Raw genomic sequence first — 6,073 nt, forward strand, 5'->3', positions numbered from 1 at the left:
TTGGAGATGCTGTTTAAGGAATAATCATTTTGTGTTAAATAAATTCTTGCAATGTAAAATTAACCTTGTCTTGTGTTTTAACTCAGTAACAGTCAAGAAATCACTTACAAACAGTGTGTCTGTATTTGCTTTTTGGAACTATGTACTTATTCAATCTAGAATTTCTCAGTAGTGTAAGTGTATCATAAAAGATTACTCTGAGAATTGACCCATATTCATTCATTCATTATCCTACCCCTCCTTTCAAACAACTTCAGGGAGTTGTTCCAGAAGTAATGTGACATGCAAATATCTGGGGGAAAAAAACAACTTTAGGGAAATCCATTTCAAAACCACACGGCCTCCAAATTTCAACAAGTGAAGTGCCTGAGGTTTAAGTTACTGCAGCCACTGAAGAGTTGCGTTGTTTAAAGGGTCTCCTCCCGATCAACTGTCCCCATCCACTGTCTTCTGTTCCTTCGATCTGTCCTCCACCCCCTTAATGGCACATACAAGAAAACGATTTAAAGTACAGAAATGCCTAAAACATAATGGAGCGTCAGAGGCACTAAAACCAAGACGCTTGGAAGAGACATGCCAAGTTCTAACGCCTTTACTTTCTGGAATTCTCTTGTTCTCTCTTATTTCCCCCGCGTGACCGCGTCTATTCATGCTCCCCAATTTACACAAACAAGTTTCTGGGGGAAAACTCAGATATCTGTGCATGCAGGTGAGTGACAGACCTTGGGCGAAAGAACCAGCCCCCCTGGGGTTCTGGGGAGGCGAAGGGAGCCCCGGCGGCGGGTGGGGAGGTGGGGTGGGTTTTGCCTTTGTAGCCAGAGCAGGGAAGGGCCGCTGCCCCTCCCGCGCCCCCGGTGTCCCTCCTGCGCCCCCGGTGTCCCTCCTGCGCCCCGCTGCCCCTCCTGCGCCCCCGATGTCCCTCCTGTGCCCCGCTGCCCCTCCCGCGCCCCCGGTGTCCCTCCTGCGCCCCGCTGCCCCTTCTGCGCCCCCGGTGTCCCTCCCGCGCCCCCGCTGCCCCTCCTGCGCCCCCGGTGTCCCTCCTGCGTCCCGCTGCCCCTCCTGCGCCCCCGGTGTCCCTCCTGCGCCCCCGGTGTCCCTCCTGCGCCCCGCTGCCCCTCCTGCGCCCCAGTGTCCCTCCTGCGCCCCCGGTGTCCCCGCGTCTCCGGCGCCCCTACTGCGCCCCGACTTCACAGCCGCTCGCACCCGCACCCGAGGACCCCGACTGCGGGACCCGCCCCGCCGGGCGTGCCCGCGGGAGGCCCAGCGCCGCGTCGGAGGGCTCGCCCGACGCGCTCCTACCTGGAGAGGTCGCCGCGCAGGGAAGCGCTCCGCGGGTCCGGGCTCCTCTCGGGAACCGTGGAGGCCGAGGCTGCGCGGGACACGGGAGGGGTGGTCAGGGGCGCAGGGCGGCAGGGCCAGGAGGGTCAGGCCCCGGGGACTCCGCACCCCGGGTCTCCCGGAACGCGGCGCGCGCGGAGCTGACAGGTGTGGGCGCGGCGAAGTGGCGATCGATCCAGTATTGGCCACAGACCCCTTTATAAGGGCGGCAGGCGGGCGATCGTCAGAGCCGGGGAGGCGGACGTCAGAGGAAAGTGCCCCGCGAGCCGGCGGGCGTGGGGCGCAGGGGACGCGCCGGAGCCACCAGGCCGGGCTGGGCTCTGGGCTCCCGGCCAGCGGCCCGGCGGGGTCCCGGCCTGACGCCACGGGCGCGGCGCTGCCACTCCCGCTCCCCTCCTCCTGGAAGCAGGGCGTGATTCCCCGGGGTCACTTCCAATGCCTACTTCCCACGACTCTGGTTGGAAGCAGGGAATGGGGAGACGGGGAGGGTCTCAGGAAGTTGTTTTCAGGTGCAGCCGCTGGAGGTGCAGCAGAGAGGAGGGGCCGAGGGGTTTTGTTTCCCCAGACTTTTGCGGGAATGGTTTCTTGAGGGGCCTCTCACTGGTGCTCAGGGGCTGCCTCCCTCCCGGGCCTCTGGTGGAGGCTGATTCTGGCTTCCCTGCAAGGTGTTCTCTGGAGGAGATATTTTGGGAAGGTTTCGAGAGTCATTTTTAAATTCATACCCTTTCCTCTTAAAAATGGGATCAAAATGAAAGACTGTAGGAGTCGTCCAAAACAGCAATGAAGGTAGCAGGTAAGCCAGACAAGGTTGAGCCAACAAGGTTGCTTGCCCACCAAAGTACGCTATACCAGTGCTGCAAAATTTTGCTATATACGTTTTAAATATCTATCTACACCTAGACATCTATATCTGACACCTACCTTATATATCCATGGGTACAGTTGCATATCTGTAGCTATATTTACATCTAGCTATATTTGTGTATCTATATAGATAGATACAGGTATCTGTGTGTATTTCTGTAAGTGTGTGAGTGTAGGGGATGGAGAGAGAGAGAGAGAGAGAGAGAGCGAGCGAGCGAGAGCGTGAGCATGCCATAGAGCCACAGCCCCTCTGGCCGCTCTCTCACTCGGTCCCATATTCCACCAGCTGTGTCAGTGAATTAAACAGTGATATATGAAAATCTAGTAAAAGATCGAATAAATAAGAGTGTTCCTTAACTACTGTCCACCTCTCTCTGTGGAAGATTTCAGATCATCCCCCATTTTCTTACACTGGATTTGGAAATGAACCTTCACACTTATCTCATTTTCTTTGTTCTCTGTATATACAATGACAGCATCCAACCACCTTGGCTGAGATAAAGCCTACGGAGGCCAAACAATTCAGACAGAGGAAAAGGGCCTGTGTGTGATTATTTTGTCTGGTTTGTATGATTAGTTCACAGCTTTTCTGGAAAACAGTTGCATAGCCTGTCAATATAACTCCATTTTTACATTTTTACATTTACATTAATTTAAGCAATTTTAAGAAACGGATAGAGGGAAGACAGAGGTGGAATTTCATATAATTACTCAAGTGCTTTTAGCAGCGATTCATTCATTCACTCATTCATTCATTTTGTTTTTGACAGTTATAACTCAGTTTCTGCTTCTGGACATTGGCCACAGGTTAACTTCGGTCTTTCCTACTAGAATATACTTCAGGTGATGACGGCAGAAAGCGTGTGACTGTAGCAGGCCTGGCATGGGCAATGGCGGTGTGTGAAGTAGTGTCCACTGCTAAGGTCAGGAGGTAGACTCAAATCCAGGGAGGGACGAAATAAGAGGCTGTCCTCAGAGAAATAGCACCAGGGCTTTAAGGTATAAGCGTCGGAATGCAGCCAGGATGTGGGCTGTCCGTGGGGCCCACCTAATCCACTTTAAGAAGCTGGACTGGCCAGAGTCCAGATTCAGTGCCAGATCTGGGAGGTACAGTGACCTTGAAGGCGGCCAAACAAATTCTGACCTGGCAGAGGGGCTGTCCTTTATGACAAAGAGCACCCGTTGAAAATAACTACAGCTGACGTACTGAGTCTACTTCTGGGGAGACATTTGCTCATTTGCTGTGTCCTTTGGGCTCCTCCGCCGGATCTCAGGATGACGCTGCTTGTGAATTTCTGCTGCAGGACGTGCTCTCCCTGACACCCATTCCTCTTTTGTCTTCAATATGCATCTCTCTGTCCATGCTCCAGAGAATGCGTGATCACGCATGCGGTTAGAGAAATTCATGTCAGTGGAAGATCAGTTGCAGCTCTGGTGGATAGAAAAGCAGGGATTGCCTTTCCAAATCATTCATTTACTTCATAGACATTTCCTAAGTGTCTTTTATGTTCCAAGCCCTGTCCTGAGTACAGAGAAACATGCAGACTGTTATATAGCCTCTGCTCTTAGGCAATTTATCATTAGTGAAAGGAAAGAAGGAAACAAGCAAAAGCTGTCCTCCAGTATATTCTCATAAACACTGGGAAAGACGTATCATCTATACACACGGATTTCAGGGAAAACACAAACAAAAGGCCTTAAACAGAATAGGGTATTCTCCCTGGAGGAGGGGAGCATTCATTCCACAAACACATGGTGAGCACCCACTATGCACCAGGGATTCTGATCCCTGGTAGGTATATAGTCAAGTGACTTGAAGGAAGAGAGCCCTGTCCTCAACGGGCTTACAGTCTGCGGCCTTGCTACTCAAAGTGTGGTCCTCAAAGCAATGTCACCAGCATCACCTTTTCTTTTTTAATAACATTGGTAATTTGAGAAAGACATCACTTGGCTTATACATACTGAACCTGACTCAGATAGGAATGAAAATGCACAGTGAGATTTTTGGGCATCCATTTTCCTTAAGTCATTGTCCTTCATCATGTCTTACTTTCCTCATACAATTTCTACTTGAACCTTTCACAGTTTTTAGTTGATTTCATTCAGCTTCAATTGCAATTTTGGCCTGTCATTTCCAAACCAGGGTGATGATCAGAATCACAGAGCTTTAAAAATTTCAGACCCTAGGACCCCACCACAAGAATTCTGGTTCAGGAAATCTTGGGTAAGAGTTGAAATCTTTTTTTAATAGGCTTTCTCTCTCTTTTTCTTTTCTTCTCTTTTTTTAGAAGTAGTTTTCGTTTCACAGCAAAATTGAAGAAGAAAGTATTTCTGAAATACTCCCTCTGCCCCGACGCAGGCACAGCCCCCGCCATCATCAACACCCCAGCAGATGGTACACTTGTTGCAGAGGATGAACCTATATGGGCACAGCGTCAGCCAGAGCCCATTGTTCACCTCAGGGTTCACTCTTGGTGTTGTACAATCTGTGGGTTTGGACACAGGTATAAGGACATGTGTCCACTATTATTGTGTCGTACAGAGTGGTTTCACTGTCCTAAAAATCCTCTGTGCTGCACTGATTCACCCCTGCTTCCCCACTAACCTGTGGCCGCCGATGATCTTTTTACTGTCTCCATATTGCCTTTTCCAGAATGTACAGTAGTCTCCCCTTATCCACGGTTTCATTTCCCATGGTTTCAGTAACCCCAATCTGAAAATATGAGATGGAAAATGCCAGAAATAAACAATTTATAAGTTTCGGATTGTGTGCTGTTCTGATTAGCGTGATGAGAGCTTGCTTCATCCCACTCTGGATGTGAATCATCCCTGTGTCCAGCAGATCCGCCCATTAACCACTTAGTAGCCATCTGTGTTATCAGATTGACTGTCAAGGTATTGAGGGGCTTGGGCTCAAGTGACCCTTATTTTCCTTAATAATGGCCTCAAAGCATAAGAGTAGCGATGATGGCAATTCGGATACCCCAGAGAGAAGCTGTAAAGTGCTTCCTTTAAGTGAGGTGAAAGTTCTCGACTTACTAAGGAAAGAAAAAAATAGTTTGCTGAGGTTGCTAAGATCTATGGTAAGAATTAATTTTCTATCTATGAAACTGTGAAGAAAGGAGAAGATATTTGTTCTGGTTTTGCTGTTGCATCTCAAACTGCAAGAGTTACAGCCACAGTGCATGACAAGTGCTTAGTTAAGATGGAAAAGGCATTGAATTTGTACAATAAGATATTGAGAGATAGAGAGAGGAACTACATTCATATAACTTCAATTACAGTATATTGTTATAATTGTTCTATTTTATTATGTTATTGTTAATCTCCTACTGTGCCCTAATTTATAAATTAAACTTTATCATATGTATGTATGTATAGGATAGAACATAGTATACTTAGGATTCTGTACTATCCTCAGTTTCAGGCATCCACTAGGGGTCTTGAACTTATCCCCTTCAGGTAACGGGGAGCCACTGTAATTGGAATCAACAAGTATGCAGACTTTTCAGATTGGCTTTGTTCCTTTATTCATATGCATTTAAGGCTCTTTCATGACTGTTCATGGCTTGATAGCTCATTTCTTTTCAGTGCTGAATGATATTCCGTTGTGCAGATGTATCAGTTCATTTATCTATTCACCTATGGAAGGACATCCTGGTTTCTTGGTTGCTTTCAAGTTTGGGGGATCACGAATAAAATTGCTATAAAATCCATGTAGATATTTCTGTGTGGATGTAAGTTTTCAACTCTTTGGGGTAAATGCCAAGGAGCATGATTGCAGGATGGTATGGTAAGAGTATGTTTAGTTTGTTAGGAAACTGTCAAACTATCTTTCAAACTATCTTCCAGTGGTGTCTGCACTACTTTT

This window comes from Balaenoptera ricei, chromosome 13 (genome assembly GCF_028023285.1).
Source record: "Balaenoptera ricei isolate mBalRic1 chromosome 13, mBalRic1.hap2, whole genome shotgun sequence".
NCBI lineage: Eukaryota > Metazoa > Chordata > Mammalia > Artiodactyla > Balaenopteridae > Balaenoptera > Balaenoptera ricei.